Raw genomic sequence first — 23,890 nt, forward strand, 5'->3', positions numbered from 1 at the left:
GCGTGCCAGGAGGGTGTGTGAGCATGTGTGGGGAAAGTGTGCAGAAGGCAGGCTGAGCGGTGCGGGCTGGGGTTGTGAAGAAGCAGACTAAGGTGGGCTGGCTTGGATGAAAGAAGAGGGCGGGGGGGGGGGGTGGAGGGCGGCGGCGGAGGTAGGCCTGGGGTGGGCGTGGAGAGGTGGAAGGCCGGGGCGGGCCCCCGGGCCGGGTGGAGGCAAAAGCCTACAGCACCCGGTATTCCCAGGCGGTCTCCCATCCAAGTACTAACCAGGCCCGACCCTGCTTAGCTTCCGAGATCAGACGAGATCGGGCGCGTTCAGGGTGGTATGGCCGTAGACGCCTGCTGCCGCTGCGCGCAGCCCCAAATGCTGCTCGCCGCCTCTGCAGCCTCCGCTCTCCACGCTCTCGCCAGCCTCTGCCTGCGGCTCTCGCCTCACACACACCTGCTGCGCCTGCCTGCTCGCACAACTGCATCGGAGCACGCTCGCACCAACGCACGGACCGCAGCCTCTGCCAGCAAGCCGAGCCTGCTGCTCTCGCCGCCAAGCGCTCTCTCCCCCCTTCCACCCAACCTTCCCCACACACGCACTAATGCCCAGAAGGAGACCGGGCCGATTTCCCAGCGACTCACTGCCCTGCCCTCCTACCCCACAGCCTGCCTGCGTCAGCCTTGCACATTCAAGCGCTTAAGGCAAGTGCACTTGCAAGGCTCCCCACCTGTCTTCTCCGGCCGCCAGGCTACTGAGGGACCGCTTCCATCTCTCGGTGCATGGCTGTGCATTTGGCTGCTTCCCGATGCTTTGCATCTCACTGCGCTTGCCTCCCTCCCTCCCTCACCTCGCTTTGCCCTCACCGGCCATGCACTCAGCAGAGGCCTGGGCTTTGCAGAGCATCCTGGAAGTCACCTCTCTAGTGCCGGTGCAGAACCACCTAACCCAGAAACCTGGTCCACAACTGTCCTCAGGACAGGCCCATTCCTCACCCCACCAGTAACCCTCACCCAAACCCTCAACCCCATGGCGTAGGTCTACACCTAAGCTCAAACCTATCCCAAGTCTCACCCTAACCCCATCTTCCATACTGAAATCGCACCTGACCCCTGTCCCCCACCTCTTCCCTAAACCTCACCTAACCCAAGCCTAAGGCCAATGCTGACCCCAATTCACAGCCAAAAGCTGAAGCCCAACGGAACCCCCGCCCTAACACCTAATTGGACCCTTCAGCCCAACCTCTGATCAAGACCTGCACAGCAGGTCTCTAGATGCCACCAGGGCCCCAACCCAGCAAGGAAAACCAGGGAGGACAGGACTCCCTTGGACGGTACATGGAATGGGAGGTCCCCAGTGTGGGAAAGCACGGGCGTGAGGCTGGTGCCTTGTCCTCTTTCTGTCCATCCAATCCAGCCTTGCCAGCCTCCTGAAACCACTGTGACTCTGTGTTTGCGCGAAGGGAGGGGTGATTCTCTCCCTAAACCAATTGCTCTGTCTTTCTCTCTCTCTCTCTCTCCCATCTCTCTCTCTGTCTTTCTCTCTCTCTCTCTCTCTCTCTCTCTCTCTCTCTCTCTCTCACTCTCTCTGTGTGTGTGTCTGTGTGTGCCTGCACCGAACTTAATTCCAGGCTTCACTAGATCCCACAGGGTGGGGATGGCTTGCATACATTGGAGGTGGCTGCACAAGGCCCCCTGGGCCTCTGTCCTTCTGAGCACAGCCCAGCTCCCATGCCAACCCTCCCACCGTACTTCGTTGCGGGGACTGAGCATTCCAGCCCTGGTGGCCAACTGCTTCTTCTGACTGCCAGGCTTCTTCTTCACCTCGTGTCTTCTCAAGGTGGCAACTCCAACAGCTTCCAACCCATCTCCCTTGTGCTTCCTAGGGTGTGTGTTGGCAAGGCGGTGTGTAACTGCAGGGTCATTGGGCTCCTTCCCCCAAGGATCCCAAATCACTGGGGGTTCTTCTTCACAACAGCAGCCCGCACCTCTCACCCTGCAAAGTGGGATCCCACTTTGCAGTATGTGCTTCCCAGGGGGAGACACTGTGTCCCAGCCCTCCTTCCTCCCCACTGCACGCATGTAGGCACCCAGCGAGGCTCTGGAATCTCTCCGTCTAGTCTGCCTGCTGGATGTGCTGACAGCAGAGACTCCTCCTGGGGGCTTGTGCATGGGCTCAACAAGATGGCAGGCATACCAGGAGCCTCAGCTTTCTAGTCAAGCAAATGGCTGGAGTGTGCTCTATGCTTCTCTGTGTCCCTCCTTCTCTTGGCTAGTCTGTCCTGGCATTGAAGCTCAGGGTCTTCAAGCTGCTAGGAAAGTCCACAGGCAAGCAGGCCGGCAGGCAGGCAGGCAGGCAGGAAAGGCTTTCTTGGAACACTTGAGCCAAGCCTCATTTCAGTGATAGCAATTCATCTATTCAAGGAGTAGGCATCCCACATAGAGAAGGTTGGGCAAAGCCACAAAGAAGCCCCTCAGGTACCCACAGGAAGTCATGCCAGGCAGTAGAGGGGCGGGTGGAGTGGCTGAGTGATGGGTGGGTACGGGTCCGGCCGGGGAGCTGCTGGCCACAGGCTAGATGTGCTTGCAGCCAGAAGCGAGAAACCAGTGAGCCTGGCAAGAGCAGTGGGGTGGGTGTGAGTGCGCCACCGTGCGGAAGTGCGGGGTGTGGCACGGGCCTGCGGTGTGGTCAGAGTGTGTGGGGTGGGCAGGGGCTCCCTAGGCAGGGCTGTGAGCACAGTGGAGCTAGGGTTTGAGTGTGTGTGGAGCAGGTGATTGTGATTGTGACTGTGAGGGAGTCAGCGTGCCAGGAGGGTGTGTGAGCATGTGTGGGGAAAGTGTGCAGAAGGCAGGCTGAGCGGTGCGGGCTGGGGTTGTGAAGAAGCAGACTAAGGTGGGCTGGCTTGGATGAAAGAAGAGGGCGGGGGGGGGGGGGGGTGGAGGGCGGCGGCGGAGGGGGGCGGAGGAGGCAGTAGGCCTGGGGTGGGCGTGGAGAGGTGGAAGGCCGGGGCGGGCCCCCGGGCCGGGTGGAGGCAAAAGCCTACAGCACCCGGTATTCCCAGGCGGTCTCCCATCCAAGTACTAACCAGGCCCGACCCTGCTTAGCTTCCGAGATCAGACGAGATCGGGCGCGTTCAGGGTGGTATGGCCGTAGACGCCTGCTGCCGCTGCGCGCAGCCCCAAATGCTGCTCGCCGCCTCTGCAGCCTCCGCTCTCCACGCTCTCGCCAGCCTCTGCCTGCGGCTCTCGCCTCACACACACCTGCTGCGCCTGCCTGCTCGCACAACTGCATCGGAGCACGCTCGCACCAACGCACGGACCGCAGCCTCTGCCAGCAAGCCGAGCCTGCTGCTCTCGCCGCCAAGCGCTCTCTCCCCCCTTCCACCCAACCTTCCCCACACACGCACTAATGCCCAGAAGGAGACCGGGCCGATTTCCCAGCGACTCACTGCCCTGCCCTCCTACCCCACAGCCTGCCTGCGTCAGCCTTGCACATTCAAGCGCTTAAGGCAAGTGCACTTGCAAGGCTCCCCACCTGTCTTCTCCGGCCGCCAGGCTACTGAGGGACCGCTTCCATCTCTCGGTGCATGGCTGTGCATTTGGCTGCTTCCCGATGCTTTGCATCTCACTGCGCTTGCCTCCCTCCCTCCCTCACCTCGCTTTGCCCTCACCGGCCATGCACTCAGCAGAGGCCTGGGCTTTGCAGAGCATCCTGGAAGTCACCTCTCTAGTGCCGGTGCAGAACCACCTAACCCAGAAACCTGGTCCACAACTGTCCTCAGGACAGGCCCATTCCTCACCCCACCAGTAACCCTCACCCAAACCCTCAACCCCATGGCGTAGGTCTACACCTAAGCTCAAACCTATCCCAAGTCTCACCCTAACCCCATCTTCCATACTGAAATCGCACCTGACCCCTGTCCCCCACCTCTTCCCTAAACCTCACCTAACCCAAGCCTAAGGCCAATGCTGACCCCAATTCACAGCCAAAAGCTGAAGCCCAACGGAACCCCCGCCCTAACACCTAATTGGACCCTTCAGCCCAACCTCTGATCAAGACCTGCACAGCAGGTCTCTAGATGCCACCAGGGCCCCAACCCAGCAAGGAAAACCAGGGAGGACAGGACTCCCTTGGACGGTACATGGAATGGGAGGTCCCCAGTGTGGGAAAGCACGGGCGTGAGGCTGGTGCCTTGTCCTCTTTCTGTCCATCCAATCCAGCCTTGCCAGCCTCCTGAAACCACTGTGACTCTGTGTTTGCGCGAAGGGAGGGGTGATTCTCTCCCTAAACCAATTGCTCTGTCTTTCTCTCTCTCTCTCTCTCCCATCTCTCTCTCTGTCTTTCTCTCTCTCTCTCTCTCTCTCTCTCTCTCTCTCTCTCTCACTCTCTCTGTGTGTGTGTCTGTGTGTGCCTGCACCGAACTTAATTCCAGGCTTCACTAGATCCCACAGGGTGGGGATGGCTTGCATACATTGGAGGTGGCTGCACAAGGCCCCCTGGGCCTCTGTCCTTCTGAGCACAGCCCAGCTCCCATGCCAACCCTCCCACCGTACTTCGTTGCGGGGACTGAGCATTCCAGCCCTGGTGGCCAACTGCTTCTTCTGACTGCCAAGCTTCTTCTTCACCTCGTGTCTTCTCAAGGTGGCAACTCCAACAGCTTCCAACCCATCTCCCTTGTGCTTCCTAGGGTGTGTGTTGGCAAGGCGGTGTGTAACTGCAGGGTCATTGGGCTCCTTCCCCCAAGGATCCCAAATCACTGGGGGTTCTTCTTCACAACAGCAGCCCGCACCTCTCACCCTGCAAAGTGGGATCCCACTTTGCAGTATGTGCTTCCCAGGGGGAGACACTGTGTCCCAGCCCTCCTTCCTCCCCACTGCACGCATGTAGGCACCCAGCGAGGCTCTGGAATCTCTCCGTCTAGTCTGCCTGCTGGATGTGCTGACAGCAGAGACTCCTCCTGGGGGCTTGTGCATGGGCTCAACAAGATGGCAGGCATACCAGGAGCCTCAGCTTTCTAGTCAAGCAAATGGCTGGAGTGTGCTCTATGCTTCTCTGTGTCCCTCCTTCTCTTGGCTAGTCTGTCCTGGCATTGAAGCTCAGGGTCTTCAAGCTGCTAGGAAAGTCCACAGGCAAGCAGGCCGGCAGGCAGGCAGGCAGGCAGGAAAGGCTTTCTTGGAACACTTGAGCCAAGCCTCATTTCAGTGATAGCAATTCATCTATTCAAGGAGTAGGCATCCCACATAGAGAAGGTTGGGCAAAGCCACAAAGAAGCCCCTCAGGTACCCACAGGAAGTCATGCCAGGCAGTAGAGGGGCGGGTGGAGTGGCTGAGTGATGGGTGGGTACGGGTCCGGCCGGGGAGCTGCTGGCCACAGGCTAGATGTGCTTGCAGCCAGAAGCGAGAAACCAGTGAGCCTGGCAAGAGCAGTGGGGTGGGTGTGAGTGCGCCACCGTGCGGAAGTGCGGGGTGTGGCACGGGCCTGCGGTGTGGTCAGAGTGTGTGGGGTGGGCAGGGGCTCCCTAGGCAGGGCTGTGAGCACAGTGGAGCTAGGGTTTGAGTGTGTGTGGAGCAGGTGATTGTGATTGTGACTGTGAGGGAGTCAGCGTGCCAGGAGGGTGTGTGAGCATGTGTGGGGAAAGTGTGCAGAAGGCAGGCTGAGCGGTGCGGGCTGGGGTTGTGAAGAAGCAGACTAAGGTGGGCTGGCTTGGATGAAAGAAGAGGGGGGGGGGGGGTGGAGGGCGGCGGCGGAGGGGGGCGGAGGAGGCAGTAGGCCTGGGGTGGGCGTGGAGAGGTGGAAGGCCGGGGCGGGCCCCCGGGCCGGGTGGAGGCAAAAGCCTACAGCACCCGGTATTCCCAGGCGGTCTCCCATCCAAGTACTAACCAGGCCCGACCCTGCTTAGCTTCCGAGATCAGACGAGATCGGGCGCGTTCAGGGTGGTATGGCCGTAGACGCCTGCTGCCGCTGCGCGCAGCCCCAAATGCTGCTCGCCGCCTCTGCAGCCTCCGCTCTCCACGCTCTCGCCAGCCTCTGCCTGCGGCTCTCGCCTCACACACACCTGCTGCGCCTGCCTGCTCGCACAACTGCATCGGAGCACGCTCGCACCAACGCACGGACCGCAGCCTCTGCCAGCAAGCCGAGCCTGCTGCTCTCGCCGCCAAGCGCTCTCTCCCCCCTTCCACCCAACCTTCCCCACACACGCACTAATGCCCAGAAGGAGACCGGGCCGATTTCCCAGCGACTCACTGCCCTGCCCTCCTACCCCACAGCCTGCCTGCGTCAGCCTTGCACATTCAAGCGCTTAAGGCAAGTGCACTTGCAAGGCTCCCCACCTGTCTTCTCCGGCCGCCAGGCTACTGAGGGACCGCTTCCATCTCTCGGTGCATGGCTGTGCATTTGGCTGCTTCCCGATGCTTTGCATCTCACTGCGCTTGCCTCCCTCCCTCCCTCACCTCGCTTTGCCCTCACCGGCCATGCACTCAGCAGAGGCCTGGGCTTTGCAGAGCATCCTGGAAGTCACCTCTCTAGTGCCGGTGCAGAACCACCTAACCCAGAAACCTGGTCCACAACTGTCCTCAGGACAGGCCCATTCCTCACCCCACCAGTAACCCTCACCCAAACCCTCAACCCCATGGCGTAGGTCTACACCTAAGCTCAAACCTATCCCAAGTCTCACCCTAACCCCATCTTCCATACTGAAATCTCACCTGACCCCTGTCCCCCACCTCTTCCCTAAACCTCACCTAACCCAAGCCTAAGGCCAATGCTGACCCCAATTCACAGCCAAAAGCTGAAGCCCAACGGAACCCCCGCCCTAACACCTAATTGGACCCTTCAGCCCAACCTCTGATCAAGACCTGCACAGCAGGTCTCTAGATGCCACCAGGGCCCCAACCCAGCAAGGAAAACCAGGGAGGACAGGACTCCCTTGGACGGTACATGGAATGGGAGGTCCCCAGTGTGGGAAAGCACGGGCGTGAGGCTGGTGCCTTGTCCTCTTTCTGTCCATCCAATCCAGCCTTGCCAGCCTCCTGAAACCACTGTGACTCTGTGTTTGCGCGAAGGGAGGGGTGATTTTCTCCCTAAACCAATTGCTCTGTCTTTCTCTCTCTCTCTCCCATCTCTCTCTCTGTCTCTGTCTCTGTCTCTCTCTCTCTCTCTCTCTCTCTCTCACTCTGTGTGTGTGTGTGTGTGTGTGCCTGCACCGAACTTAATTCCAGGCTTCACTAGATCCCACAGGGTGGGGATGGCTTGCATACATTGGAGGTGGCTGCACAAGGCCCCCTGGGCCTCTGTCCTTCTGAGCACAGCCCAGCTCCCATGCCAACCCTCCCACCGTACTTCGTTGCGGGGACTGAGCATTCCAGCCCTGGTGGCCAACTGCTTCTTCTGACTGCCAGGCTTCTTCTTCACCTCGTGTCTTCTCAAGGTGGCAACTCCAACAGCTTCCAACCCATCTCCCTTGTGCTTCCTAGGGTGTGTGTTGGCAAGGCGGTGTGTAACTGCAGGGTCATTGGGCTCCTTCCCCCAAGGATCCCAAATCACTGGTGGTTCTTCTTCACAACAGCAGCCCGCACCTCTCACCCTGCAAAGTGGGATCCCACTTTGCAGTATGTGCTTCCCAGGGGGAGACACTGTGTCCCAGCCCTCCTTCCTCCCCACTGCACGCATGTAGGCACCCAGCGAGGCTCTGGAATCTCTCCGTCTAGTCTGCCTGCTGGATGTGCTGACAGCAGAGACTCCTCCTGGGGGCTTGTGCATGGGCTCAACAAGATGGCAGGCATACCAGGAGCCTCAGCTTTCTAGTCAAGCAAATGGCTGGAGTGTGCTCTATGCTTCTCTGTGTCCCTCCTTCTCTTGGCTAGTCTGTCCTGGCATTGAAGCTCAGGGTCTTCAAGCTGCTAGGAAAGTCCACAGGCAAGCAGGCCGGCAGGCAGGCAGGCAGGCAGGAAAGGCTTTCTTGGAACACTTGAGCCAAGCCTCATTTCAGTGATAGCAATTCATCTATTCAAGGAGTAGGCATCCCACATAGAGAAGGTTGGGCAAAGCCACAAAGAAGCCCCTCAGGTACCCACAGGAAGTCATGCCAGGCAGTAGAGGGGCGGGTGGAGTGGCTGAGTGATGGGTGGGTACGGGTCCGGCCGGGGAGCTGCTGGCCACAGGCTAGATGTGCTTGCAGCCAGAAGCGAGAAACCAGTGAGCCTGGCAAGAGCAGTGGGATGGGTGTGAGTGCGCCACCGTGCGGAAGTGCGGGGTGTGGCACGGGCCTGCGGTGTGGTCAGAGTGTGTGGGGTGGGCAGGGGCTCCCTAGGCAGGGCTGTGAGCACAGTGGAGCTAGGGTTTGAGTGTGTGTGGAGCAGGTGATTGTGATTGTGACTGTGAGGGAGTCAGCGTGCCAGGAGGGTGTGTGAGCATGTGTGGGGAAAGTGTGCAGAAGGCAGGCTGAGCGGTGCGGGCTGGGGTTGTGAAGAAGCAGACTAAGGTGGGCTGGCTTGGATGAAAGAAGAGGGCGGGTGGGGGGGGGGGTGGGGGGGGTGGAGGGCGGCGGCGGAGGGGGGCGGAGGAGGCAGTAGGCCTGGGGTGGGCGTGGAGAGGTGGAAGGCCGGGGCGGGCCCCCGGGCCGGGTGGAGGCAAAAGCCTACAGCACCCGGTATTCCCAGGCGGTCTCCCATCCAAGTACTAACCAGGCCCGACCCTGCTTAGCTTCCGAGATCAGACGAGATCGGGCGCGTTCAGGGTGGTATGGCCGTAGACGCCTGCTGCCGCTGCGCGCAGCCCCAAATGCTGCTCGCCGCCTCTGCAGCCTCCGCTCTCCACGCTCTCGCCAGCCTCTGCCTGCGGCTCTCGCCTCACACACACCTGCTGCGCCTGCCTGCTCGCACAACTGCATCGGAGCACGCTCGCACCAACGCACGGACCGCAGCCTCTGCCAGCAAGCCGAGCCTGCTGCTCTCGCCGCCAAGCGCTCTCTCCCCCCTTCCACCCAACCTTCCCCACACACGCACTAATGCCCAGAAGGAGACCGGGCCGATTTCCCAGCGACTCACTGCCCTGCCCTCCTACCCCACAGCCTGCCTGCGTCAGCCTTGCACATTCAAGCGCTTAAGGCAAGTGCACTTGCAAGGCTCCCCACCTGTCTTCTCCGGCCGCCAGGCTACTGAGGGACCGCTTCCATCTCTCGGTGCATGGCTGTGCATTTGGCTGCTTCCCGATGCTTTGCATCTCACTGCGCTTGCCTCCCTCCCTCCCTCACCTCGCTTTGCCCTCACCGGCCATGCACTCAGCAGAGGCCTGGGCTTTGCAGAGCATCCTGGAAGTCACCTCTCTAGTGCCGGTGCAGAACCACCTAACCCAGAAACCTGGTCCACAACTGTCCTCAGGACAGGCCCATTCCTCACCCCACCAGTAACCCTCACCCAAACCCTCAACCCCATGGAGTAGGTCTACACCTAAGCTCAAACCTATCCCAAGTCTCACCCTAACCCCATCTTCCATACTGAAATCGCACCTGACCCCTGTCCCCCACCTCTTCCCTAAACCTCACCTAACCCAAGCCTAAGGCCAATGCTGACACCAATTCACAGCCAAAAGCTGAAGCCCAACGGAACCCCCGCCCTAACACCTAATTGGACCCTTCAGCCCAACCTCTGATCAAGACCTGCACAGCAGGTCTCTAGATGCCACCAGGGCCCCAACCCGGCAAGGAAAACCAGGGAGGACAGGACTCCCTTGGACGGTACATGGAATGGGAGGTCCCCAGTGTGGGAAAGCACGGGCGTGAGGCTGGTGCCTTGTCCTCTTTCTGTCCATCCAATCTAGCCTTGCCAGCCTCCTGAAACCACTGTGACTCTGTGTTTGCGCGAAGGGAGGGCTGATTCTCTCCCTAAACCAATTGCTCTGTCTTTCTCTCTCTCTCTCTCTCCCATCTCTCTCTCTCTCTCTCTCTCTCTCTCTCTCTCTCTCTCTCTCTCTCTCTCTCACTCTGTCTCTGTGTGTGTGTGTGTGTGTGTGCCTGCACCGAACTTAATTCCAGGCTTCACTAGATCCCACAGGGTGGGGATGGCTTGCATACATTGGAGGTGGCTGCACAAGGCCCCCTGGGCCTCTGTCCTTCTGAGCACAGCCCAGCTCCCATGCCAACCCTCCCACCGTACTTCGTTGCGGGGACTGAGCATTCCAGCCCTGGTGGCCAACTGCTTCTTCTGACTGCCAGGCTTCTTCTTCACCTCGTGTCTTCTCAAGGTGGCAACTCCAACAGCTTCCAACCCATCTCCCTTGTGCTTCCTAGGGTGTGTGTTGGCAAGGCGGTGTGTAACTGCAGGGTCATTGGGCTCCTTCCCCCAAGGATCCCAAATCACTGGGGGTTCTTCTTCACAACAGCAGCCCGCACCTCTCACCCTGCAAAGTGGGATCCCACTTTGCAGTATGTGCTTCCCAGGGGGAGACACTGTGTCCCAGCCCTCCTTCCTCCCCACTGCACGCATGTAGGCACCCAGCGAGGCTCTGGAATCTCTCCGTCTAGTCTGCCTGCTGGATGTGCTGACAGCAGAGACTCCTCCTGGGGGCTTGTGCATGGGCTCAACAAGATGGCAGGCATACCAGGAGCCTCAGCTTTCTAGTCAAGCAAATGGCTGGAGTGTGCTCTATGCTTCTCTGTGTCCCTCCTTCTCTTGGCTAGTCTGTCCTGGCATTGAAGCTCAGGGTCTTCAAGCTGCTAGGAAAGTCCACAGGCAAGCAGGCCGGCAGGCAGGCAGGCAGGCAGGAAAGGCTTTCTTGGAACACTTGAGCCAAGCCTCATTTCAGTGATAGCAATTCATCTATTCAAGGAGTAGGCATCCCACATAGAGAAGGTTGGGCAAAGCCACAAAGAAGCCCCTCAGGTACCCACAGGAAGTCATGCCAGGCAGTAGAGGGGCGGGTGGAGTGGCTGAGTGATGGGTGGGTACGGGTCCGGCCGGGGAGCTGCTGGCCACAGGCTAGATGTGCTTGCAGCCAGAAGCGAGAAACCAGTGAGCCTGGTAAGAGCAGTGGGATGGGTGTGAGTGCGCCACCGTGCGGAAGTGCGGGGTGTGGCACGGGCCTGCGGTGTGGTCAGAGTGTGTGGGGTGGGCAGGGGCTCCCTAGGCAGGGCTGTGAGCACAGTGGAGCTAGGGTTTGAGTGTGTGTGGAGCAGGTGATTGTGATTGTGACTGTGAGGGAGTCAGCGTGCCAGGAGGGTGTGTGAGCATGTGTGGGGAAAGTGTGCAGAAGGCAGGCTGAGCGGTGCGGGCTGGGGTTGTGAAGAAGCAGACTAAGGTGGGCTGGCTTGGATGAAAGAAGAGGGCGGGGGGGGGGGGGGGTGGGGGGGGGTGGAGGGCGGCGGCGGAGGGGGGCGGAGGAGGCAGTAGGCCTGGGGTGGGCGTGGAGAGGTGGAAGGCCGGGGCGGGCCCCCGGGCCGGGTGGAGGCAAAAGCCTACAGCACCCGGTATTCCCAGGCGGTCTCCCATCCAAGTACTAACCAGGCCCGACCCTGCTTAGCTTCCGAGATCAGACGAGATCGGGCGCGTTCAGGGTGGTATGGCCGTAGACGCCTGCTGCCGCTGCGCGCAGCCCCAAATGCTGCTCGCCGCCTCTGCAGCCTCCGCTCTCCACGCTCTCGCCAGCCTCTGCCTGCGGCTCTCGCCTCACACACACCTGCTGCGCCTGCCTGCTCGCACAACTGCATCGGAGCACGCTCGCACCAACGCACGGACCGCAGCCTCTGCCAGCAAGCCGAGCCTGCTGCTCTCGCCGCCAAGCGCTCTCTCCCCCCTTCCACCCAACCTTCCCCACACACGCACTAATGCCCAGAAGGAGACCGGGCCGATTTCCCAGCGACTCACTGCCCTGCCCTCCTACCCCACAGCCTGCCTGCGTCAGCCTTGCACATTCAAGCGCTTAAGGCAAGTGCACTTGCAAGGCTCCCCACCTGTCTTCTCCGGCCGCCAGGCTACTGAGGGACCGCTTCCATCTCTCGGTGCATGGCTGTGCATTTGGCTGCTTCCCGATGCTTTGCATCTCACTGCGCTTGCCTCCCTCCCTCCCTCACCTCGCTTTGCCCTCACCGGCCATGCACTCAGCAGAGGCCTGGGCTTTGCAGAGCATCCTGGAAGTCACCTCTCTAGTGCCGGTGCAGAACCACCTAACCCAGAAACCTGGTCCACAACTGTCCTCAGGACAGGCCCATTCCTCACCCCACCAGTAACCCTCACCCAAACCCTCAACCCCATGGAGTAGGTCTACACCTAAGCTCAAACCTATCCCAAGTCTCACCCTAACCCCATCTTCCATACTGAAATCGCACCTGACCCCTGTCCCCCACCTCTTCCCTAAACCTCACCTAACCCAAGCCTAAGGCCAATGCTGACACCAATTCACAGCCAAAAGCTGAAGCCCAACGGAACCCCCGCCCTAACACCTAATTGGACCCTTCAGCCCAACCTCTGATCAAGACCTGCACAGCAGGTCTCTAGATGCCACCAGGGCCCCAACCCGGCAAGGAAAACCAGGGAGGACAGGACTCCCTTGGACGGTACATGGAATGGGAGGTCCCCAGTGTGGGAAAGCACGGGCGTGAGGCTGGTGCCTTGTCCTCTTTCTGTCCATCCAATCTAGCCTTGCCAGCCTCCTGAAACCACTGTGACTCTGTGTTTGCGCGAAGGGAGGGCTGATTCTCTCCCTAAACCAATTGCTCTGTCTTTCTCTCTCTCTCTCTCTCCCATCTCTCTCTCTCTCTCTCTCTCTCTCTCTCTCTCTCTCTCTCTCTCTCTCTCTCACTCTGTCTCTGTGTGTGTGTGTGTGTGTGTGCCTGCACCGAACTTAATTCCAGGCTTCACTAGATCCCACAGGGTGGGGATGGCTTGCATACATTGGAGGTGGCTGCACAAGGCCCCCTGGGCCTCTGTCCTTCTGAGCACAGCCCAGCTCCCATGCCAACCCTCCCACCGTACTTCGTTGCGGGGACTGAGCATTCCAGCCCTGGTGGCCAACTGCTTCTTCTGACTGCCAGGCTTCTTCTTCACCTCGTGTCTTCTCAAGGTGGCAACTCCAACAGCTTCCAACCCATCTCCCTTGTGCTTCCTAGGGTGTGTGTTGGCAAGGCGGTGTGTAACTGCAGGGTCATTGGGCTCCTTCCCCCAAGGATCCCAAATCACTGGGGGTTCTTCTTCACAACAGCAGCCCGCACCTCTCACCCTGCAAAGTGGGATCCCACTTTGCAGTATGTGCTTCCCAGGGGGAGACACTGTGTCCCAGCCCTCCTTCCTCCCCACTGCACGCATGTAGGCACCCAGCGAGGCTCTGGAATCTCTCCGTCTAGTCTGCCTGCTGGATGTGCTGACAGCAGAGACTCCTCCTGGGGGCTTGTGCATGGGCTCAACAAGATGGCAGGCATACCAGGAGCCTCAGCTTTCTAGTCAAGCAAATGGCTGGAGTGTGCTCTATGCTTCTCTGTGTCCCTCCTTCTCTTGGCTAGTCTGTCCTGGCATTGAAGCTCAGGGTCTTCAAGCTGCTAGGAAAGTCCACAGGCAAGCAGGCCGGCAGGCAGGCAGGCAGGCAGGAAAGGCTTTCTTGGAACACTTGAGCCAAGCCTCATTTCAGTGATAGCAATTCATCTATTCAAGGAGTAGGCATCCCACATAGAGAAGGTTGGGCAAAGCCACAAAGAAGCCCCTCAGGTACCCACAGGAAGTCATGCCAGGCAGTAGAGGGGCGGGTGGAGTGGCTGAGTGATGGGTGGGTACGGGTCCGGCCGGGGAGCTGCTGGCCACAGGCTAGATGTGCTTGCAGCCAGAAGCGAGAAACCAGTGAGCCTGGCAAGAGCAGTGGGATGGGTGTGAGTGCGCCACCGTGCGGAAGTGCGGGGTGTGGCACGGGCCTGCGGTGTGGTCAGAGTGTGTGGGGTGGGCAGGGGCTCCCTAGGCAGGGCTGTGAGCACAGTGGAGCTAGGGTTTGAGTGTGTGTGGAGCAGGTGATTGTGATTGTGACTGTGAGGGAGTCAGCGTGCCAGGAGGGTGTGTGAGCATGTGTGGGGAAAGTGTGCAGAAGGCAGGCTGAGCGGTGCGGGCTGGGGTTGTGAAGAAGCAGACTAAGGTGGGCTGGCTTGGATGAAAGAAGAGGGGCGGGTGGGGGGGGGGGGTGGGGGGGGGTGGAGGGCGGCGGCGGAGGGGGGCGGAGGAGGCAGTAGGCCTGGGGTGGGCGTGGAGAGGTGGAAGGCCGGGGCGGGCCCCCGGGCCGGGTGGAGGCAAAAGCCTACAGCACCCGGTATTCCCAGGCGGTCTCCCATCCAAGTACTAACCCAGGCCCGACCCTGCTTAGCTTCCGAGATCAGACGAGATCGGGCGCGTTCAGGGTGGTATGGCCGTAGACGCCTGCTGCCGCTGCGCGCAGCCCCAAATGCTGCTCGCCGCCTCTGCAGCCTCCGCTCTCCACGCTCTCGCCAGCCTCTGCCTGCGGCTCTCGCCTCACACACACCTGCTGCGCCTGCCTGCTCGCACAACTGCATCGGAGCACGCTCGCACCAACGCACGGACCGCAGCCTCTGCCAGCAAGCCGAGCCTGCTGCTCTCGCCGCCAAGCGCTCTCTCCCCCCCTTCCACCCAACCTTCCCCACACACGCACTAATGCCCAGAAGGAGACCGGGCCGATTTCCCAGCGACTCACTGCCCTGCCCTCCTACCCCACAGCCTGCCTGCGTCAGCCTTGCACATTCAAGCGCTTAAGGCAAGTGCACTTGCAAGGCTCCCCACCTGTCTTCTCCGGCCGCCAGGCTACTGAGGGACCGCTTCCATCTCTCGGTGCATGGCTGTGCATTTGGCTGCTTCCCGATGCTTTGCATCTCACTGCGCTTGCCTCCCTCCCTCCCTCACCTCGCTTTGCCCTCACCGGCCATGCACTCAGCAGAGGCCTGGGCTTTGCAGAGCATCCTGGAAGTCACCTCTCTAGTGCCGGTGCAGAACCACCTAACCCAGAAACCTGGTCCACAACTGTCCTCAGGACAGGCCCATTCCTCACCCCACCAGTAACCCTCACCCAAACCCTCAACCCCATGGAGTAGGTCTACACCTAAGCTCAAACCTATCCCAAGTCTCACCCTAACCCCATCTTCCATACTGAAATCGCACCTGACCCCTGTCCCCCACCTCTTCCCTAAACCTCACCTAACCCAAGCCTAAGGCCAATGCTGACACCAATTCACAGCCAAAAGCTGAAGCCCAACGGAACCCCCGCCCTAACACCTAATTGGACCCTTCAGCCCAACCTCTGATCAAGACCTGCACAGCAGGTCTCTAGATGCCACCAGGGGCCCCAACCCGGCAAGGAAAACCAGGGAGGACAGGACTCCCTTGGACGGTACATGGAATGGGAGGTCCCCAGTGTGGGAAAGCACGGGCGTGAGGCTGGTGCCTTGTCCTCTTTCTGTCCATCCAATCTAGCCTTGCCAGCCTCCTGAAACCACTGTGACTCTGTGTTTGCGCGAAGGGAGGGCTGATTCTCTCCCTAAACCAATTGCTCTGTCTTTCTCTCTCTCTCTCTCTCTCCCATCTCTCTCTCTCTCTCTCTCTCTCTCTCTCTCTCTCTCTCTCTCTCTCTCTCTCTCACTCTGTCTCTGTGTGTGTGTGTGTGTGTGTGCCTGCACCGAACTTAATTCCAGGCTTCACTAGATCCCACAGGGTGGGGATGGCTTGCATACATTGGAGGTGGCTGCACAAGGCCCCCTGGGCCTCTGTCCTTCTGAGCACAGCCCAGCTCCCATGCCAACCCTCCCACCGTACTTCGTTGCGGGGACTGAGCATTCCAGCCCTGGTGGCCAACTGCTTCTTCTGACTGCCAGGCTTCTTCTTCACCTCGTGTCTTCTCAAGGTGGCAACTCCAACAGCTTCCAACCCATCTCCCTTGTGCTTCCTAGGGTGTGTGTTGGCAAGGCGGTGTGTAACTGCAGGGTCATTGGGCTCCTTCCCCCAAGGATCCCAAATCACTGGGGGTTCTTCTTCACAACAGCAGCCCGCACCTCTCACCCTGCAAAGTGGGATCCCACTTTGCAGTATGTGCTTCCCAGGGGGAGACACTGTGTCCCAGCCCTCCTTCCTCCCCACTGCACGCATGTAGGCACCCAGCGAGGCTCTGGAATCTCTCCGTCTAGTCTGCCTGCTGGATGTGCTGACAGCAGAGACTCCTCCTGGGGGCTTGTGCATGGGCTCAACAAGATGGCAGGCATACCAGGAGCCTCAGCTTTCTAGTCAAGCAAATGGCTGGAGTGTGCTCTATGCTTCTCTGTGTCCCTCCTTCTCTTGGCTAGTCTGTCCTGGCATTGAAGCTCAGGGTCTTCAAGCTGCTAGGAAAGTCCACAGGCAAGCAGGCCGGCAGGCAGGCAGGCAGGCAGGAAAGGCTTTCTTGGAACACTTGAGCCAAGCCTCATTTCAGTGATAGCAATTCATCTATTCAAGGAGTAGGCATCCCACATAGAGAAGGTTGGGCAAAGCCACAAAGAAGCCCCTCAGGTACCCACAGGAAGTCATGCCAGGCAGTAGAGGGGCGGGTGGAGTGGCTGAGTGATGGGTGGGTACGGGTCCGGCCGGGGAGCTGCTGGCCACAGGCTAGATGTGCTTGCAGCCAGAAGCGAGAAACCAGTGAGCCTGGCAAGAGCAGTGGGATGGGTGTGAGTGCGCCACCGTGCGGAAGTGCGGGGTGTGGCACGGGCCTGCGGTGTGGTCAGAGTGTGTGGGGTGGGCAGGGGCTCCCTAGGCAGGGCTGTGAGCACAGTGGAGCTAGGGTTTGAGTGTGTGTGGAGCAGGTGATTGTGATTGTGACTGTGAGGGAGGTCAGCGTGCCAGGAGGGTGTGTGAGCATGTGTGGGGAAAGTGTGCAGAAGGCAGGCTGAGCGGTGCGGGCTGGGGTTGTGAAGAAGCAGACTAAGGTGGGCTGGCTTGGATGAAAGAAGAGGGCGGGGGGGGGGGGGGTGGGGGGGGGTGGAGGGCGGCGGCGGAGGGGGGCGGAGGAGGCAGTAGGCCTGGGGTGGGCGTGGAGAGGTGGAAGGCCGGGGCGGGCCCCCGGGCCGGGTGGAGGCAAAAGCCTACAGCACCCGGTATTCCCAGGCGGTCTCCCATCCAAGTACTAACCAGGCCCGACCCTGCTTAGCTTCCGAGATCAGACGAGATCGGGCGCGTTCAGGGTGGTATGGCCGTAGACGCCTGCTGCCGCTGCGCGCAGCCCCAAATGCTGCTCGCCGCCTCTGCAGCCTCCGCTCTCCACGCTCTCGCCAGCCTCTGCCTGCGGCTCTCGCCTCACACACACCTGCTGCGCCTGCCTGCTCGCACAACTGCATCGGAGCACGCTCGCACCAACGCACGGACCGCAGCCTCTGCCAGCAAGCCGAGCCTGCTGCTCTCGCCGCCAAGCGCTCTCTCCCCCCCTTCCACCCAACCTTCCCCACACACGCACTAATGCCCAGAAGGAGACCGGGGCCGATTTCCCAGCGACTCACTGCCCTGCCCTCCTACCCCACAGCCTGCCTGCGTCAGCCTTGCACATTCAAGCGCTTAAGGCAAGTGCACTTGCAAGGCTCCCCACCTGTCTTCTCCGGCCGCCAGGCTACTGAGGGACCGCTTCCATCTCTCGGTGCATGGCTGTGCATTTGGCTGCTTCCCGATGCTTTGCATCTCACTGCGCTTGCCTCCCTCCCTCCCTCACCTCGCTTTGCCCTCACCGGCCATGCACTCAGCAGAGGCCTGGGCTTTGCAGAGCATCCTGGAAGTCACCTCTCTAGTGCCGGTGCAGAACCACCTAACCCAGAAACCTGGTCCACAACTGTCCTCAGGACAGGCCCATTCCTCACCCCACCAGTAACCCTCACCCAAACCCTCAACCCCATGGAGTAGGTCTACACCTAAGCTCAAACCTATCCCAAGTCTCACCCCTAACCCCATCTTCCATACTGAAATCGCACCTGACCCCTGTCCCCCACCTCTTCCCTAAACCTCACCTAACCCAAGCCTAAGGCCAATGCTGACACCAATTCACAGCCAAAAGCTGAAGCCCAACGGAACCCCCCGCCCTAACACCTAATTGGACCCTTCAGCCCAACCTCTGATCAAGACCTGCACAGCAGGTCTCTAGATGCCACCAGGGCCCCAACCCGGCAAGGAAAACCAGGGAGGACAGGACTCCCTTGGACGGTACATGGAATGGGAGGTCCCCAGTGTGGGAAAGCACGGGCGTGAGGCTGGTGCCTTGTCCTCTTTCTGTCCATCCAATCTAGCCTTGCCAGCCTCCTGAAACCACTGTGACTCTGTGTTTGCGCGAAGGGAGGGCTGATTCTCTCCCTAAACCAATTGCTCTGTCTTTCTCTCTCTCTCTCTCTCTCCCATCTCTCTCTCTCTCTCCTCTCTCTCTCTCTCTCTCTCTCTCTCTCTCTCTCTCCTCTCTCACTCTGTCTCTGTGTGTGTGTGTGTGTGTGCCTGCACCGAACTTAATTCCAGGCTTCACTAGATCCCACAGGGTGGGGATGGCTTGCATACATTGGAGGTGGCTGCACAAGGCCCCCTGGGCCTCTGTCCTTCTGAGCACAGCCCAGCTCCCATGCCAACCTCCCACCGTACTTCGTTGCGGGGACTGAGCATTCCAGCCCTGGTGGCCAACTGCTTCTTCTGACTGCCAGGCTTCTTCTTCACCTCGTGTCTTCTCAAGGTGGCAACTCCAACAGCTTCCAACCCATCTCCCTTGTGCTTCCTAGGGTGTGTGTTGGCAAGGCGGTGTGTAACTGCAGGGTCATTGGGCTCCTTCCCCCAAGGATCCCAAATCACTGGGGGTTCTTCTTCACAACAGCAGCCCGCACCTCTCACCCTGCAAAGTGGGATCCCACTTTGCAGTATGTGCTTCCCAGGGGGAGACCACTGTGTCCCAGCCCTCCTTCCTCCCCACTGCACGCATGTAGGCACCCAGCGAGGCTCTGGAATCTCTCCGTCTAGTCTGCCTGCTGGATGTGCTGACAGCAGAGACTCCTCCTGGGGGCTTGTGCATGGGCTCAACAAGATGGCAGGCATACCAGGAGCCTCAGCTTTCTAGTCAAGCAAATGGCTGGAGTGTGCTCTATGCTTCTCTGTGTCCCTCCTTCTCTTGGCTAGTCTGTCCTGGCATTGAAGCTCAGGGTCTTCAAGCTGCTAGGAAAGTCCACAGGCAAGCAGGCCGGCAGGCAGGCAGGCAGGCAGGAAAGGCTTTCTTGGAACACTTGAGCCAAGCCTCATTTCAGTGATAGCAATTCATCTATTCAAGGAGTAGGCATCCCACATAGAGAAGGTTGGGCAAAGCCACAAAGAAGCCCCTCAGGTACCCACAGGAAGTCATGCCAGGCAGTAGAGGGGCGGGTGGAGTGGGCTGAGTGATGGGTGGGTACGGGTCCGGCCGGGGAGCTGCTGGCCACAGGCTAGATGTGCTTGCAGCCAGAAGCGAGAAACCAGTGAGCCTGGTAAGAGCAGTGGGATGGGTGTGAGTGCGCCACCGTGCGGAAGTGCGGGGTGTGGCACGGGCCTGCGGTGTGGTCAGAGTGTGTGGGGTGGGCAGGGGCTCCCTAGGCAGGGCTGTGAGCACAGTGGAGCTAGGGTTTGAGTGTGTGTGGAGCAGGTGATTGTGATTGTGACTGTGAGGGAGTCAGCGTGCCAGGAGGGTGTGTGAGCATGTGTGGGGAAAGTGTGCAGAAGGCAGGCTGAGCGGTGCGGGCTGGGGTTGTGAAGAAGCAGACTAAGGTGGGCTGGCTTGGATGAAAGAAGAGGGCGGGGGGGGGGGGGGGTGGGGGGGGGTGGAGGGCGGCGGCGGAGGGGGGCGGAGGAGGCAGTAGGCCTGGGGTGGGCGTGAGAGGTGGAAGGCCGGGGCGGGCCCCCGGGCCGGGTGGAGGCAAAAGCCTACAGCACCCGGTATTCCCAGGCGGTCTCCCATCCAAGTACTAACCAGGCCCGACCCCTGCTTAGCTTCCGAGATCAGACGAGATCGGGCGCGTTCAGGGTGGTATGGCCGTAGAACGCCTGCTGCCGCTGCGCGCAGCCCCAAATGCTGCTCGCCGCCTCTGCAGCCTCCGCTCTCCACGCTCTCCAGCCAGCCTCTGCCTGCGGCTCTCGCCTCACACACACCTGCTGCGCCTGCCTGCTCGCACAACTGCATCGGAGCACGCTCGCACCAACGCACGGACCGCAGCCTCTGCCAGCAAGCCGAGCCTGCTGCTCTCGCCGCCAAGCGCTCTCTCCCCCCTTCCACCCAACCTTCCCCACACACGCACTAATGCCCAGAAGGAGACCGGGCCGATTTCCCAGCGACTCACTGCCCTGCCCTCCTACCCCACAGCCTGCCTGCGTCAGCCTTGCACATTCAAGCGCTTAAGGCAAGTGCACTTGCAAGGCTCCCCCACCTGTCTTCTCCGGCCGCCAGGCTACTGAGGGACCGCTTCCATCTCTCGGTGCATGGCTGTGCATTTGGCTGCTTCCCGATGCTTTGCATCTCACTGCGCTTGCCTCCCTCCCTCCCTCACCTCGCTTTGCCCTCACCGGCCATGCACTCAGCAGAGGCCTGGGCTTTGCAGAGCATCCTGGAAGTCACCTCTCTAGTGCCGGTGCAGAACCACCTAACCCAGAAACCTGGTCCACAACTGTCCTCAGGACAGGCCCATTCCTCACCCCACCAGTAACCCTCACCCAAACCCTCAACCCCATGGAGTAGGTCTACACCTAAGCTCAAACCTATCCCAAGTCTCACCCTAACCCCATCTTCCATACTGAAATCGCACCTGACCCCTGTCCCCCACCTCTTCCCTAAACCTCACCTAACCCAAGCCTAAGGCCAATGCTGACACCAATTCACAGCCAAAAGCTGAAGCCCAACGGAACCCCCGCCCTAACACCTAATTGGACCCTTCAGCCCAACCTCTGATCAAGACCTGCACAGCAGGTCTCTAGATGCCACCAGGGCCCCCAACCCGGCAAGGAAAACCAGGGAGGACAGGACTCCCTTGGACGGTACATGGAATGGGAGGTCCCCAGTGTGGGAAAGCACGGGCGTGAGGCTGGTGCCTTGTCCTCTTTCTGTCCATCCAATCTAGCCTTGCCAGCCTCCTGAAACCACTGTGACTCTGTGTTTGCGCGAAGGGAGGGCTGATTCTCTCCCTAAACCAATTGCTCTGTCTTTCTCTCTCTCTCTCTCTCCCATCTCTCTCTCTCTCTCTCTCTCTCTCTCTCTCTCTCTCTCTCTCTCTCTCTCTCTCACTCTGTCTCTGTGTGTGTGTGTGTGTGTGTGCCTGCACCGAACTTAATTCCAGGCTTCACTAGATCCCACAGGGTGGGGATGGCTTGCATACATTGGAGGTGGCTGCACAAGGCCCCCTGGGCCTCTGTCCTTCTGAGCACAGCCCAGCTCCCATGCCAACCCTCCCACCGTACTTCGTTGCGGGGACTGAGCATTCCAGCCCTGGTGGCCAACTGCTTCTTCTGACTGCCAGGCTTCTTCTTCACCTCGTGTCTTCTCAAGGTGGCAACTCCAACAGCTTCCAACCCATCTCCCCTTGTGCTTCCTAGGGTGTGTGTTGGCAAGGCGGTGTGTAACTGCAGGGTCATTGGGCTCCTTCCCCCAAGGATCCCAAATCACTGGGGGTTCTTCTTCACAACAGCAGCCCGCACCTCTCACCCCTGCAAAGTGGGATCCCACTTTGCAGTATGTGCTTCCCAGGGGGAGACACTGTGTCCCAGCCCTCCTTCCTCCCCACTGCACGCATGTAGGCACCCAGCGAGGCTCTGGAATCTCTCCGTCTAGTCTGCCTGCTGGATGTGCTGACAGCAGAGACTCCTCCTGGGGGCTTGTGCATGGGCTCAACAAGATGGCAGGCATACCAGGAGCCTCAGCTTTCTAGTCAAGCAAATGGCTGGAGTGTGCTCTATGCTTCTCTGTGTCCCTCCTTCTCTTGGCTAGTCTGTCCTGGCATTGAAGCTCAGGGTCTTCAAGCTGCTAGGAAAGTCCACAGGCAAGCAGGGCCGGCAGGCAGGCAGGCAGGCAGGAAAGGCTTTCTTGGAACACTTGAGCCAAGCCTCATTTCAGTGATAGCAATTCATCTATTCAAGGAGTAGGCATCCCACATAGAGAAGGTTGGGCAAAGCCACAAAGAAGCCCCTCAGGTACCCACAGGAAGTCATGCCAGGCAGTAGAGGGGGGCGGGTGGGAGGTGGCTGAGTGATGGGTGGGTACGGGTCCGGCCGGGGAGCTGCTGGCCACAGGCTAGATGTGCTTGCAGCCAGAAGCGAGAAACCAGTGAGCCTGGTAAGAGCAGTGGGATGGGTGTGAGTGCGCCACCGTGCGGAAGTGCGGGGTGTGGCACGGGCCCTTGCGGTGTGGTCAGAGTGTGTGGGGTGGGCAGGGGCTTCCCTAGGCAGGGCTGTGAGCACAGTGGAGCTAGGGTTTGAGTGTGTGTGGAGCAGGTGATTGTGATTGTGACTGTGAGGGAGGTCAGCGTGCCAGGAGGGTGTGTGAGCATGTGTGGGGAAAGTGTGCAGAAGGCAGGCTGAGCGGTGCGGGCTGGGGTTGTGAAGAAGCAGACTAAGGTGGGCTGCTTGGATGAAAGAAGAGGGCGGGGGGGGGGGGGGGGGGGGGGGGGGGGTGGGGGGGGTGGAGGGCGGGCGGCGGAGGGGGGGGCGGAGGAGGCAGTAGGCCTGGGGTGGGCGTGGAGAGGTGGAAGGCCGGGGCGGGGCCCCCGGGCCGGGTGGAGGCAAAAGCCTACAGCACCCGGTATTCCCAGGCGGTCTCCCATCCAAGTACTAACCAGGCCCGACCCTGCTTAGCTTCCGAGATCAGACGAGATCGGGCGCGTTCAGGGTGGTATGGCCGTAGACACCTGCTGCCGCTGCGCGCAGCCCCCAAATGCTGCTCGCCGCCTCTGCAGCCTCCGCTCTCCACGCTCTCAGCCAGCCTCTGCCTGCGGCTCTCGCCTCACACACACCTGCTGCGCCTGCCTGCTCGCACAACTGCATCGGAGCACGCTCGCACCCAACGCACGGACCGCAGCCTCTGCCAGCAAGCCGAGCCTGCTGCTCTCGCCGCCAAGCGCTCTCTCCCCCCTTCCCCACCCAACCTTCCCCACACACGCACTAATGCCCAGAAGGAGACCGGGCCGATTTCCCAGCGACTCACTGCCCTGCCCTCCTACCACCACAGCCTGCCTGCGTCAGCCTTGCACATTCAAGCGCTTAAGGCAAGTGCACTTGCAAGGCTCCCCACCTGTCTTCTCCGGCCGCCAGGCTACTGAGGGACCGCTTCCATCTCTCGGTGCATGGCTGTGCATTTGGCTGCTTCCCGATGCTTTGCATCTCACTGCGCTTGCCTCCCTCCTCCCTCACCTCGCTTTGCCCTCACCGGCCATGCACTCAGCAGAGGCCTGGGCTTTGCAGAGCATCCTGGAAGTCACCTCTCTAGTGCCGGTGCAGAACCACCTAACCCAGAAACCTGGTCCACAACTGTCCTCAGGACAGGCCCATTCCTCACCCCACCAGTAACCCTCACCCAAACCCTCAACCCCATGGAGTAGGTCTACACCTAAGCTCAAACCTATCCCAAGTCTCACCCTAACCCCATCTTCCATACTGAAATCGCACCTGACCCCTGTCCCCCACCTCTTCCCTAAACCTCACCTAACCCAAGCCTAAGGCCAATGCTGACACCAATTCACAGCCAAAAGCTGAAGCCCAACGGAACCCCCCGCCCTAACACCTAATTGGACCCTTCAGCCCAACCTCTGATCAAGACCTGCACAGCAGGTCTCTAGATGCCACCAGGGCCCCAACCCGGCAAGGAAAACCAGGGAGGACAGGACTCCCTTGGACGGTACATGGAATGGGAGGTCCCCAGTGTGGGAAAGCACGGGCG

The 23,890-nt window shown here is 60.2% G+C and overlaps 9 non-coding genes across 9 annotated transcripts; all 9 read right to left on the bottom strand.

Moving 5' to 3' along the window:
- Positions 1–217: 217 nt before the first annotated feature.
- LOC122112287 lies at positions 218–336 on the bottom strand. Its single transcript, XR_006148180.1, has one exon. It is a non-coding gene; the product is annotated as a 5S ribosomal RNA (ribosomal RNA).
- A 2,685-nt stretch (positions 337–3,021) lies between these two features.
- Positions 3,022–3,140, bottom strand: LOC122112288. The gene has a single exon (XR_006148181.1). It is a non-coding gene; the product is annotated as a 5S ribosomal RNA (ribosomal RNA).
- A 2,677-nt stretch (positions 3,141–5,817) lies between these two features.
- On the bottom strand, positions 5,818–5,936 carry LOC122112289. Its single transcript, XR_006148182.1, has one exon. It is a non-coding gene; the product is annotated as a 5S ribosomal RNA (ribosomal RNA).
- A 2,682-nt stretch (positions 5,937–8,618) lies between these two features.
- Positions 8,619–8,737, bottom strand: LOC122112290. Its single transcript, XR_006148183.1, has one exon. It is a non-coding gene; the product is annotated as a 5S ribosomal RNA (ribosomal RNA).
- A 2,695-nt stretch (positions 8,738–11,432) lies between these two features.
- LOC122112291 lies at positions 11,433–11,551 on the bottom strand. Its single transcript, XR_006148184.1, has one exon. It is a non-coding gene; the product is annotated as a 5S ribosomal RNA (ribosomal RNA).
- A 2,697-nt stretch (positions 11,552–14,248) lies between these two features.
- On the bottom strand, positions 14,249–14,368 carry LOC122112300. Its single transcript, XR_006148192.1, has one exon. It is a non-coding gene; the product is annotated as a 5S ribosomal RNA (ribosomal RNA).
- A 2,701-nt stretch (positions 14,369–17,069) lies between these two features.
- Positions 17,070–17,188, bottom strand: LOC122112292. Its single transcript, XR_006148185.1, has one exon. It is a non-coding gene; the product is annotated as a 5S ribosomal RNA (ribosomal RNA).
- Positions 17,189–19,893: 2,705 nt separating this feature from the next.
- LOC122112230 lies at positions 19,894–20,013 on the bottom strand. The gene has a single exon (XR_006148126.1). It is a non-coding gene; the product is annotated as a 5S ribosomal RNA (ribosomal RNA).
- Positions 20,014–22,741: 2,728 nt separating this feature from the next.
- On the bottom strand, positions 22,742–22,860 carry LOC122112293. Its single transcript, XR_006148186.1, has one exon. It is a non-coding gene; the product is annotated as a 5S ribosomal RNA (ribosomal RNA).
- Positions 22,861–23,890: the final 1,030 nt, after the last annotated feature.

Source organism: Dipodomys spectabilis, unplaced genomic scaffold (genome assembly GCF_019054845.1).
Source record: "Dipodomys spectabilis isolate Male_0828 unplaced genomic scaffold, ASM1905484v1 ptg000092l, whole genome shotgun sequence".
Classification (NCBI taxonomy): domain Eukaryota; kingdom Metazoa; phylum Chordata; class Mammalia; order Rodentia; family Heteromyidae; genus Dipodomys; species Dipodomys spectabilis.